Genomic DNA, 14106 nt, shown 5'->3' on the forward strand with positions numbered 1-14106 from the left:
GATCTCTCGTGCTCAGCCCTAATATATTTGTCTTGATTTATTATGCTTTCTTTTGTTAGGATACTAAATTTTAATACTGCTTTATTGTGCGACTTAATAAAGTATCTCCTCATCATCCTCTGTTCAACGATACGCGGCCCACAATGATAGAATTAAGATATAAATATATATAAAAAATAGAGGAAAAAAAGGAGGACAAGGGGAGATGGAAAGAAAAAGGGAGTAGAGGGAAATTGGAAGGGGAGGTGAACCATGAGAGACTATGGACTCTGAAAAACAATCTGAGGGTTTTGAAGGGGTGGGGGGGTGGGAGGTTGGGGGAACCAGGTGGTGGGTATTAGAGAGGGCACGGATTGCATGGAGCACTGGGTGTGGTGCAAAAACAATGAATACTGTTACGCTGAAAAGAAATTAAAAAAAAAAAAGGATAGGGTAGCAAAGTGAAGCTTGTGGTGGGATTAGAAGACAAAATAATGGGTCTTCTGCTAATTGAGGCAGTGGACTCTATTCAACAATTTGGGAAAAAAGAAAAAACAAAAAAACAAAACAACAAGAGCAAAAAACAAAACCAAACCACACCAAAGAAAAATACGACTCTTTCGTTCCATTAGTTTGTATTAGTTCCATTCGTTGCATACTCGGGCAAATTACTTCTTTTCTCAGGTTCTGACTTTCTCTTGGTAAAGTGGACATTATTCTCGTGTTCGCTCATGGTGCTGGCTAATAAATGGCGAATAAATGAGACCCCAGTGTACCGAGGCCCTCAGTCCAGTGCCTGCCTGCTCCATGGGCTCAGACTGGAGAGGAAGACATTCACCGGGGAGGTGAAGGGTGCCCTTCAGGGCTCCGCAAGACAGCTGGCTCCTGAGCTCTACCCTCTAAGCGACAGAGCCACTGTGAGAAGGTGCCATGCCTATGAAAGGGCTGATTATATCACAAGCCTAAGTGACCTTAGGTATTTTTAAAGGAAAATTCCCCAAACACTATCCTTCCCAAAGCTCTTTAAACCCGAATCTCACGTATTAAACTGGGCTCGGGCTTGGTGTGAAATTGTGAGGATAAACACACCTTACATTTACAGATCGAACTGCAAGCAGTGCTTCTACCTAGAGTTCCTACAATCCCCTAAACGAATTTGCTATGCTTTACCCTGCTGCCCCAACAGGAACTGCCTGTATGAATGAATGAGCTGGTCTGGGTGGACAATACTGTAAATAACAGCCACCAGGAAAAAAAAAAAAAAAAAAGTCCTGAGGAAAATTAATTTTCAACAGAGGGACAGACCAGGGAAAACAGAACTGTGCTTTTTCTGCTTGTGATTTATAACATGTCCCCTCTTAACTCACAATAATGAATCACCGACTTTTCTTCCAGGAGTTTATCCTCTCTCTGAGTTTGACTCTGCATATATGCACCTGCTAGGACAGGAACTATTTTTCCATTTGGAATTTGTCTATGCTACCCTTCCGTAGCCTATTCTTTCCAGCATGAACAGAAAGTGTTCAAAACGAACTTATCCAAAGAGAATTTCTTCGTCACCCTATTCATTCCTGTTTCTTTGGAATTTGCAGCTGAGTTTCATTAAAAGGCAAATTTCGAACAATTCTATTAGGGCATAAAATTCATATCCTTCTACAGAACATTTCTATAATGCAAAGGTGAATGTCCAACCAGTGATGCACACCCATAAAGAGAAGAAAAAAAAGCAGGATCAAAAGTGGTATGTACTTGGTAGTGGTTGTATTTTGTACTTCTGGTATTTAAGTCTTAAAGTATGTATTTAATAGGTCTTAGTGCAACTGTCTTACAAATACAGCCACGTAACGTGCTATTTAGTAACATATTCATCTGAAATTCTCTCAACTTTTAGTTATGTTTCCATTTATTATTTGGACCCTAACTGGCTCAAAGCCAGCCTCTATCTTAGGGAAGTCTCCACAGATCCCCATACTACGAAATCAGGTGGTTACCCTTCTGAGTACTCAGCTTAGTTCACATCCTTGGCAGTATCGGACACTAATGGCCGTTCACTCCCTTCTGGAAACATTTTATCCTGTTGGTGATCATGATACCCACACTCTTCAGATTTTCCCACCACTTCCGTGGCTCTTCTTTCTCAGTGTCCCTTGAGGTTCCTCTCCTTCCGTCTCTATCTTACAGAACGGCTTTTCCTCAGGTCTCTGGTCTAGGCCACTCTCTTCTCTCTCTACACTCTGTTGAAGCAGGCTGCCTTATGTGCCCGGCTGCTGCAATTACCCATGCTAGTTCCACCTTCATTTGAGATTTATCTCCTGAACGCAAAGCTAGTAATTTAGTACTTACTGTCCTTTGGCACTTAGATAACACAGGTGCTTCACTCTTCACAGGCCCCAGAGGAATACATCCATCTTTCACCTCCACTTTCTCTTCCTTCTGCATTGCTTCCTTCAGTGACTACCATGACTATCCATCCCATTGTCCGAGCTAAGCGTATGTGCATGATCCTAGATTTCCAAGTGTGATGCTTTTTATCATTTTTCTTCTCCCCTTCCTACTGTGGAGACCTCAGACCACGGTTACCCTCTACTTTGTTCACTCTCTTTACCTCCTACCTGGCTCCTGTCCATCCAATCCATTCTTCACTGTGCACCAACAATGGTGTTTCCAATATACAAATGTGATCTTGATACTCAAATTCAAAGTCTGGTCTGACACTCAAATTTAAAACCATTCAATAGCTTTTTGTTACCCTCAGGCTAATGTCCAAGGTCCAAAGACCAATTCATGTGGCCTTAATGGACTTGTTCCTCCTTGCCTTTTTAGCCTTCCCTCTTTCTTCCTGACACTTCCCACCACCCCCCACCTCCCCTCTCCAACTTAGCCTTCTCAGCTTCAGTCTTTCTGAAAATCTTCGTCTCTCTAATGTTGTTTCCACTGCCTGGTATGTTTTTGTCCCAACGTTCTTATTCCTCTCTTACCTGGTCAGTTCCTGTGCATCTGTCAACTGTGAATGGAACGTCACTTCCTCCAGAAAGCCTTCCTGGAGTGAAGTGCCCTGCTCTGCAACTGGTACTGTCTGAACCTCCCATTTACTCTGTGTCCGACTGCACTTGGACTGCCTGAGGACTTGCAAGTCATGTCAGCTTTGTGTGCCCAGGGGTGGTGTCTGACCTGTTTGTGGTGGAGCAACTGAGTCAAATATTTTTGACTCAAAAGTTTTTGTGGAAACGTTAATACAAGAAAGGATAAAATCTAGTGGTCGAGTTCCAATTGGCTTTATAGCATGTCTGCCTACCTTCTAGAAGCATGAGCAACAGAAGCTTTATTATCTTTAAACAGAGGTTGGAAGAACACCTGTCATAAAATTAAAAAACAAACAAACAGAACATAATAAAAAAAAAATAAAAAGAAAAGAAGAAAGAGAAACAAACAAACTACAATACCACCCAACAGCTACTGAGTCTCTTGTGTAGGCACTGCTCATAGAGCTTCACCTGCACTGTCCCTTTGTCCTCACACTGACCTATGAGGCAGGTGCCATTATTTTCTCCAATTACAGATGAAGAAAATGTTGCTAAGAGAGATAAACAATTTGGCCAAAGTCAGTTGGCAGAGCCAACATTACATGAAACCCCGAAGTGACCCCCCCCCACCAAAGAGACCCCATCCAATAAAATGGATGCATTCAACAAAATATACTGAATACTTGTTTTGTGTAAAATGCCACAATAGATGTATCGGCACAACCCCTGTGCTACTTTTCTCCAGTGAAAATAACCAGGAACGGTGAAGAGTGGTGCTGTTTTGCATTTGGCCACTTACTACCATCAGTCTGGCAAGAAATACGCTCCATACATGGAAGAATATGACTGGGTGAACCAGAAAACTCTCCAGCTTTTCTGTACCAGATACTGTAATTTCATTATTTAGCACCACATGTGAATGCTCAGGTTCATTAACAGTCAAATCCAGATGCAAATGCAAATCGAGAAATATAATGGAAAACCAAATAGCAGATTCTCATTATCTGCCTTTTGTGCGAATCCATGCCAGTGTTCTCTTTTGTAAGCAAGCACTGAATTACAGTATTTCAGGCCTGATAGAAACCTAAGAAATTACTTACCCCGGTCCTCCCAAGTATTTTTAAGCTTAAAGTCCAAAGGAAAAGAACTAGTAAGTGTAAGAGATTGCCAGGACTCAGGAAAACTGGGTGGCCGTATCTACGAAACCTGAACCTGTACCTACCCTGAGGCCCGGCCCAATATTCCAAGAAATATAACCAACAGAGATGCTTTTATTTTTCACCAAATGACACAGATGGAAATGCTAACACAGCAGTTTTGTTTTTGTTTTTTGCAATGACCCCATACTGGAATCAATCCAGTGAACATCAATAGTAGACTAGGCAAATAAACACATGAACTAAACCACGTAGCGATGAAAACAAACTACAATCATGTGCAAACCATGCGGATTAATCTCAGAAACACAATGTTGAACAAAAGAAGTCATAATTTTATCATGACTTTGTTTATACAAATTTCAAAAAACTGTCTAGCCTAATGTATGATGTCAATAGTAGGAAGAACGGTAGGGGAGGGCTGGGGAGTGATCAGCTGGGAGAGGAAATGTTGAAACAGTGGTGATGTCTGTCTCTGTTTTTTTTTTTTTTTTAAAGATTTTATTTCACAGAGATCACAAGTAGGCAGAGAGAGAGGGGGAAGCAGGCTCCCCACTGAGCAGAGAGCCCGATAAGATACGGGGCTCCATCCCAGGACCCGGGGATCATGAGCCGAAGGCAGACGCTTAACCCACTGAGCCAACCAGGCACCCCTGTCTCTAGCTTTGAGTGTCGATTACATAAGTATGTTCACTTTGCGACAACCCACTGAGCTGTGTGCTTATTACATGTGCATCTTTTTTACTGCATGTCTGTTATAAGTCAGCAAAATCATACCCCTTTCTCTGCAAAAGGAGAAACTTTGGCACTTCCTGTTATCCATCTCCTCCATTATCAAGATATTCTCAGGCACATGGGAAAAACTTAAGAATGTTGTGAATCTTATTCTGCTAAAACTAACATTTGCTTCAGTCATGTCAACAAAAATAAATACTTCAATATTGAAAACATTTGCTAAAGAAACAAATGTGTTTGATGAGAAAACAAAAAACAGTATTTCCTTTGGCAAGCATTTGTTGGATTGGAGGTAGCAAATGTAAAACTTCCAAGTTGTTACTGAATTTGCTTATTTGCTCAGTTTACTCAAGAGTCAGAATTTTTGCAGAGTTGTATTTTTTTTTTTAAACTATAGGGATAAAAATAATTGTAACAGAAATAAAAAAGACTGAATTTCTAAACTGTTGCTCTGGCCATGTCCCAACTATGAACAGCTGTGTAATGTTTGGCATATAATAAGCATTAAAAATATATTTGCTCTATGAATAAAGGTACACTCCACTGGGCACTCGGTAGAATGTTTCTCATCAATCTTTGTCACAGACACATACAATGAGTATTTTTTAAGTACCTGGTAAAGAGGAAATTACCCATACTTCTTTACTATTTTATTAGATATATAATAGAGAATAATGACTGAAAAAAATAAATCTCCATCATAGTGCTAATTACTATTATTTACAAAACACCTGTAAATGACAGAGTATCACTAAATTATTTATGAAGAAAGACATCATTTAAGATAAAGAAGTTTTATTAAAGAAAAACTTGGAAGTCATTAAGACCTTAGAAAAATGAACCAAAAAAATCTCCCACCAACTGAATTTAAGGAAAAAATTGAGAGTAGTATCACTCTCCCTGAAAGTCTTCATACATTAAATTGGTGTCAAGAAAACCTTAGAAAATATTAGCTTTCAGGAAAAAAAAAAAAAAACTTGCAATTTATATTTTCTACTTTTAAGTAGTATATTCTTACTGTGACTCTAAAATCTGTCCAAACTCCCCATTAACATTTTAAAAGAAAGTTCTCCAGTTCTTACCAAACAGAAATAAATAACACCTGACAACAGCATTAGGGAACATAAACATAAAATTACCTGTTATTAAAAACTGAGCACATTTTTCTCAAAGAAATATATTACTCAGCTGTAAAGTAGTATGTTTGCCATTCACACTAATGTTTCAACATTATGGTTCAATCTTCTAAAAAGCTGACACGGAAAATAATGATGTAATAAACTAATTCATCATAATGTGGAAAAGAAACTGCTGGAATAAATTGTAATAACCTTTCAAAAACTAGCAGCTTTTAAAAGTATTAATTTCTACTCCAGATAATTGGAAAGGACACCTGGGTGGGGAGGCAATATTTTTTATGGGATTGCTCTGTCAAGAGCTCAGATTGTCTCTGGACTCAGCAATGATCATTTAGCACTAAATGACAGTGAATCTTGCAAATAGGTCTTCCTAGATGGTGTTTGCCATAAATTACCAAAGTCAACTCCCCTCAAGGTCAGCCATATGAGAGGGCAGGTATCAAACGGCCTTCGTGGAGACCCGGAGTGGTCCTCGGGTTTCTCATAAATGGACAATAGTTGTGTTGGCTGCCATAAAATCAACTTAATGGACTGACAACATAAATTACCATCAAACTTTGACAACATCCGTCCCTAGAAAACAGCTGAAGAATGCTTTTATATCAAAGCTGGAGAAAATGGATAACAAAATGCTTTGCTCTATACCAGATCATAAATATTTTTAACAATTCTAAGTGGGGAATGAATTAATATTAGAAGCTACAATATGTTTTACTTGAGGCATTAAAAACAGCATCTAAGTAATATTAAAATGACACTTACTTTTTGAAGTAACTAAGATATATCATTGTAATGCAATGGAGAGAGTGTGTGTGTGTATGTGTACACGTGCATGCGTGTGTGTGTGTGTGTGTGTGTTCTAGGTAAGAAGGCTACATTTGCCTGGCACTGGGTATTTCACGAAACCTAGATAACTAAAAAGATTAACGATGTCTTTCTAGTTTTATTTTGATCTCTCTGGTTCAGTGGGCCCACAGGTAAGATAGGTTCTTGAGCTCTCACAGTATTTGGGATCAATCATTAATTCACCTTCTTTATGGCTCAGTTCTTCCATTTGTAAAGTACAACAATTACTATACATGGACATTACGAAGACAATGGAATTAGTCCTAGCAGGAAAGCACCGAATAAGCTCTAAACTGCTAGAGAATCATATTAATATATTTGTGAAAATAATGTACTCCAGACAATCAATTAATGACTTTTTGAAAGTCAATTTGGTAAAAAACAAAACAAAACAAACAAAAAAAAACAACAACAGGTGAACTACGAAATTGAAATTTTGGGGATAAGTTAAACATGATTGTTTAGTTGACTTTTCATTACTCATCTAATTATGCTTCCATCCTAGAACTGCAGTCGTTACTGTTAGTAGTCACAGTAGCAGGAGTAGTACAACATAAAGCTACAATTACTCTCCCAGGCATTTTTATAATCGTATTTATTATCTCTTGGAAATCAGAACTTCACTGCAGATTTTGCTAAAAGAAATGCTACAGGGAATAAAAGCAAGATGTTCCTGGCACCCAGTGGCACCTCAGACCATGAATAGTGTGTATAATGTCAGTGAACTCTATATACTTCGTGAAATATAAAAGTTCCCAAACAGAACGTAAACTTGGTATATTTTGTGTCTTTCTCTCCCACATACCGTCATCACCTTCTCTCCTGTCCTTCTTTGCACTATCTCCTGCATTTACTCTTTCCCTCTATTCCATTGTCACTTCTATCTACAACCTCATCACCTTAGAACTGAATTACTGTGGTAGTTTCTCTGCTCCTGTTCTCTACCAATATCCTGCCGACTCCTGCCAAATTCATCTTTTTTAGAGCACTCTTTTAATTATGTCATTCTTCTGTTCAAAAATTTTCAATGAGTTCCCATCACCTGGAGGCCAAAGGTCAGAGTCTTTAGCTAGAATCAAAGCCTTTGACTATCTGGCCTCACCTCCTTTTCTAATCTCGTCTTTTTCAGTTCCCCTGCACAAAACTGCAGGATAATAAATGCCCCTGCTGCTTGGCCACTTCTACCATAGCTCCTGTCTGGCAGGTACCATCCATCCTCTTTGCCGAGCCAGTTGCCTTCCTTCTATGAAGCCTTTTTCACTACTTCAACCCATAGTCAGCACCTCCAGCCATGAAACTGGAACACCCACTGTTTTATTTATTTATTTTTTTTAAGATTTTATTTATTTATTTATTTGTCAAAGAGAGAGAGAGAGGGAGAACACAAGCAGGCAGAGCGGCAGGCAGAGGCAGAGAGAGAAGCAGACTCCCCACTGAGCAAGGAGCCCGATGCAGGACTCCATCCCAGGACCCTGGGATCATGACCTGAGCCGAAGGCAGCGGCTTAACCCACTGAGCCACCCAGGCGTCCCTGTTTGGTTTTTTGTTTTGGTATTAAAATGATTTATTTCACTGTTGCAATATGGCTTAACTTCAGTTGTCATTGCTTAATGGTTTCCTAGTCTTTTCTCCTTAATTAATTTGTAAAACTCTTTAAAGGGTAGTGGTGTTTGTGTTCCTATTATCTGCCAATCTCCCTAGCATGAAGTTATGAAAATAGTTAGCAATCAGTAGACACTTGTTTAATGAATGAATGCAAAATGCCTCTCTAGGCTTGCTGCAAGATTAGCATGAAAGCTACTCAGTTATGCTGGTAACTTGTGGTATTCCAGAGCAGCAATTTCTGTATGTGAACCTAACAAATCTGTTTTCATATTTAAGTTCTTAGTGAAATTCTAGATTATGAAATATAAGTCGATCACATGAGATTTTATAATGTTACAATATGACTTTAATGTAAACTTGGGCACCATTAGGATAAACACAAAGTAGTGCATATTCATTGAATTAATACTCATTTTCTGAAAATTCCTTAGCCACAGAAAGCTCAGTAACTTCTAAACAAAACTAAAATCATTCTTAGAATAAATTTAGAGAAAAAACAGTATGCAGCAGTGCAGAATCTTTATTTTATAAATCAGAAATGTATTTTAGTTTATAATATTCTGCAGAAAGAATATGGATTTTGGAACTCATCAAGACCTGGCTTGGCAACTCTGTTCTGCTGCTTACTGGGCGTGCCATCTTGGATCTGTGACTCAATGCCTTTGAACTCTAAAATTCTCACAAGGCAAGAGAAAATATTAATATCCAATTCACTTGAAAAACCTGAGATGAATGAACTCCTTTTGAGCTGTTAATGAGGCTAATGAATTCAAGGGCACCTGTGGCACCTACCCCCACATCTGGCACATTAATAAATGGTAGCTACGATTATCATTTTTGTTTTGAGAGCTTTTCTTTTGACTCCTTACTTCCTATTGCCTATGGAGGAATATGGCTTCCCCAGTAGTTAAAGAGTATGAGTACAGCAGTCTAAAACATCTTTAAATTGGGGAACTACCATTTACTAGTTTATTAATCTATTTCCTAATGGATCTGAGCCCCAGTTGCGTAGGTGGGTATATGAAGAAAACAAAATCTTGCAGGGACATTCTAAAAATTCAAAGTGATATATTTTAAAGTGTCTAGCATAGAACAAGCATTCTGTTACAGTAGATATTATAATTCTTATGAGTCTTCTCTCAGGTGCTATCCTGCCCTGTGTTAAAGAACCTATGTTCATGAGTATTTTTTAAGTAAAAGTAGGAAAATTTTCCTCCATTATATTTCACATCTTTGCAGAAAAACATAACTTGATATCATAAATGTTATTTTTATAAATAATATTTGTATAATGACTTATAGTGTACAAAATACCTTTACAGGGGCACCTGGGTGGCTCAGTGGGTTAAAGCCTCTGCCTTCAGCTCAGGTCATGATCCCAGGGTCCTGGCATCGGGCTCTCTGCTCAGCAGGGAGCCTGCTTCCTCCTCTCTCTCTGCCTCCCTCTCTGCCTACTTATGATCTCTGTCTGTCAAATAAATAAATAAAATCTTAAAAAAAAAAACACCTCTATAACTTGAGACAATGCTCTAAAAGTGTTCCCCAAATTGGGGAACTCTTTGCTGTGATTACTCCAATCATTATTCTGGCAACCCATTCTACCATCAAGATGTTTAATTACGAACAATAATGATAAACTTCAAATATTAAGGCAGCTACTTAAAAGTTAAATGTGTTATGTTATAGGCCTATGTTTTTAGAAATCCTTGGCAGTTGAAATTGGTTAGATGAAACTGAGTGACTGGTTACAGATTCTCCATCTCAGCAGTGGAAGCCTTCTCCAGTCAGGCTTTAACAAGAGACACTTCCAGAAGTGCTTTCTTAATTTCTCTTTGACTTCTTGAATATTGTTTAAAGTATCAGTTAGGTTTGCCACTGTTGTCACTGAGGTTAAAATATAATTTAAAAAAATCTGATAGGTGGTTTCTGGAACTTATTATGTAAACAAATGAAAAGTAAAAATATGGGTAACTTTCTTACATCATGGATTAGATCAGATGCTGAGATTAATGACTACTTATCTAAACTCAGAAGACATGCAATTAAATGCTCAAGAATAGAAAGCACTTTACAGTTCATAAGACAAAGATGTTTCTGCCAGCATAGTAACTTAACTGAAACACATGCATTAAACTCACCAAATACATTACTTCCCTCAATGTTTACAAGGTCAAAACCAGACATCAGCCACAACCTGAAATGTATTGAGTTGCTCTGAACAACTTTTGGACGGATCGCTTCAAGAACCAGCAGGCTGGTTCCCACTAAGGCCCCTGGGGTGTTCCATACACACGTGTACTTTGAGAACCAAGTGTTTAAGGACAGCATTACTATGTTTTTTTATTTTATTATTTTTTTAAGATTTTATTTATTTATTTATTTATTTATTTGAGAGAGATAGTGACAGAGATAGCAAGAGAGAAAGAGCACAAGTGGGGAGGAGAGCAAGAAGCAGTCTCCCGCCTTACAAGGAGCCTGATGTGGGGCTGGATCCCAGGACTCTGGGATCAGGACCTGAGCTGAAGGCAGACGCTTAACTTACAGAGCCACCCAGGCCCCCGCAGGACAGCATTACTCTTAATCCTTCAGATGAGCAGCCTAACAACAACCGTTCTTTACGCAAGGTATACAGCTCCTGATGCAGTCGTCCTCGTTTCCACTGTTTTATCCTCTATTCAGTCCTTTTACCCTCTATTCAGTTTAGTAATTGTGGCCATTATACCCACGATGTGACATGATATGGGTAACCGCCACTTAGTGACTGATGACTGACAGCACTGGACTGGCATTAGTACTAGAGCAGTCTTTCCCAGGTCTGCCTCCAAAATCTCTACAAAGGCAGGGCATTTGCTTGTTTTTGGCCTTTGCTTTCTTTCACTGCCTGGCATATCAATCAAACCACTCGGGGGGTTCTAAACTCTTTCAGTGTCTATTTTTACCAGACGCATTAACTAGAGCTTATGTTTATAGCATCAACAATAATTTCAAGGCTATTTTACAAACCAAATGTTTTGATCTTCATGATAAAATGACGAGGAAACAGGCATGAAGAAGTTATCTGATGTGCCTGAGTCACTTGAAGCTAGTGTCCAAATAGAGTACCGCCGTCCTGACTTCACCCCCATTGCACTTCACCATTTGTTGGTCTTTGGATTGGACTTACGTGGGAAATTCTTTTCACTAGTTGTGTGATTTTTACATATATTGGTTAGACCCTGAATTTTAGCTTCCTTGTCAGTAAATGGGGGATAACAATACCTAATTCATAGAGTTACTTTGATGGTTAAATGAAATGGTGTATGTAAAGTAAAAATTCTAGAATAAGGCAAGTGCTCAAAAATGTTAGTCCTTCCAATCCTTTCTTGTTGAGTCTTCACCTAAAGCTAGCTCCTTTAGGTCTACAGAGGATCTTTGAAGTTACTCTGTAAACCAGTGGTGGGCCAGGAGAGCTGAGTATATTACTGTATCACTAGGATGGCAACACTTCATCGAACCAAGGATTTATCAGTCATCTACTATATCCCAGCACAGTGCTAAGTACTACAGATGCACAAAGAAGTAGCAGCAGCCAAGGACTTTTGGCAGTGACAAGAACCAGACTTGATTTTCTAGAAAATAAAGATACTCCAAGAGGGGCTAGTCTGCCAAGTTTAACAGGACTTTTTGAAAATTCCCCCAAATAATTTCAAATAGAATAAAATGATTTAAAAGCTTATACATATTAGAGTTTATTTCTGAATGGCACATTCAGCCAAACCCCAAAGTGTTATTACTATAGGCAGTGGTACTGTGACCAAAAAATTTATGACATGGGGTGAGGAAAGGAGCATGGAAGAGCCAATCTCAAAGGGACCTAAGAAAGAAAAGTTTAAAAATGTGTGAGGTGTTTTGCTTTGTTTCCATGACTTGAGTCACCTAGATTATAAAATACCCTAGGGCAAAACTATCCCTTTGGTATTTTCTCTATCTTTCTCCTTGAGTGCCTGGGAACAGAAATATTTATTGAGTTGAATTTCAGCCTCTGAGTCAAACCAGACAGACAACCCCAAAAAAGGTAATTATAATTCCACCACATTTGGATTAGCCCATAAGAAAAGTATTTATAGGCAACTAAAACATGGCACATTGAAAAGATTTTTCAAGGTCAAAGCTAGTGAAATCTCAGCATAATTTTGTTTAAGCTATACACTGCATAGGTAGCAACAGTAAGTTGTGTATGAGGCAATGTGCAGTGTGAAACAACACAGCGTTTAGGGTCAGACAAGTTGGCTCTCATTCTGCCTCTTCTTGTGATTTTAGGCAATGACCAGACCTCTCAGAGCCATAGATTTCCTCCTTTTAGAATGGGAATAATGCAATCTACCTTATGACATCATTGAAAACCTTAACTGAGATGGACTATTACATGTATGCACAGTAATTGCTCGGTAACAATTTTTGAGCATTGAATACATATTAGACTATTCAAAACACTTTTTATATAACTGGTTTAAACTTTACCATAACTCCAAGGGATGGATGTATTAATTATTCCCATTTTAACAGGAAGTTTTCTGAAGAACCTTGCCACGGCCGGTTACTAGCTGGCTGAGTGGGAGCTCAAGCTCAGGCTCAGGCAGTCTCGCTGCGGACCTGTGTTCTCACCATCTTGCTTTGTCCCCTTGCTGGCAGAGCAGCTCATTACATGTCCACCACTCCTCACCCTGGATTCTGGTATAAAAAATTCAACAGTTCCCACCTTTCCAGAAATAAATAGTTACACCGAGGATGCAGGGCACATGCATAAGGAGAGATAAAGTCATACACGACACAAGATGTCAGACGTCAGAGCGCAGTATAACTACAAGTTCTATGGCGGGTTCGAAGGAAGGACATAACGGGGATGGAAAATCGGCAGGCACGCTTTTTTTGACGTAGGTGGAACTTGACTTAGGTCTTAGAGGAAAAGCAGAACTAAAACCAGGAAGGAGGATTTGGGAAAGTTATTTCAGATAGCCGAGACAGCAAGGACAGAGACGCTCTATGTTAGGGATATAAGGCTTGGTGTCAGTGGGAAGGTTTCTACATGGGATCACTGAGACTGGAGAACAGGAGGCACTTTAAAAACATTTTTTAGAACATTTGAGAAGCCCGGAGAGGAAGAAGGGCCTCTCATGGAAGAGCCACAGGGGGTTTCGGAAAGGCGGTGTATCTGCATGAATGGTGCCATGTCATGCCAAGTAGTGCTTTTCCAAAGGCTGATGAGATGGCAGATGTGTAACCCATGGGGTGGGAGGACCAAAAGTTCCATCCCCGAGAGCATGTTAGTCCTCGGGACACAAACCTACATTCAGACACTTCGCAAGGATCCCGCGATGATTATCTGCTTGGTGGATGTTCCATGGCCTCCTCTCACCTGCCTCCGGTCCTTTCGGCTTGTTCCTTGGTTGTTAGCACCTGGGGGTCGAGATGGAGAAAAAGTGATTTTCCAGTTAGTCTTTTATTTTTTATTTTTTAATTTAATTTAAGTTTTTGTTGTTGTTGTTGCTGTTCCTCACTAGCAGTGGGTAAAAATATGTTATGGGAAGAAGTATATTTTGGATGATCAGATTTCCTTCTTTCTTTCTTTTTTAAAGGGTGCTT

General features: G+C 39.2%; 1 protein-coding gene across 1 annotated transcript in view; it reads right to left on the bottom strand.

The window, feature by feature from the left end:
- HS3ST5 (heparan sulfate-glucosamine 3-sulfotransferase 5) overlaps positions 1-13900 on the bottom strand; it is a 102875-nt gene extending 88975 nt beyond the window's left edge. Inside the window, exon 1 of the mRNA XM_032846426.1 lies at positions 13808-13900. The gene's annotated coding sequence lies outside the window, so the exon portion shown is untranslated. The remainder of the gene's footprint in view (positions 1-13807) is intronic.
- Between the last annotated feature and the right edge of the window lie 206 nt (positions 13901-14106).

The sequence above is a fragment of the Lontra canadensis genome, unplaced genomic scaffold, assembly GCF_010015895.1.
Source record: "Lontra canadensis isolate GAN:19392208 unplaced genomic scaffold, GSC_riverotter_1.0 scaffold175, whole genome shotgun sequence".
Taxonomy (NCBI): domain Eukaryota; kingdom Metazoa; phylum Chordata; class Mammalia; order Carnivora; family Mustelidae; genus Lontra; species Lontra canadensis.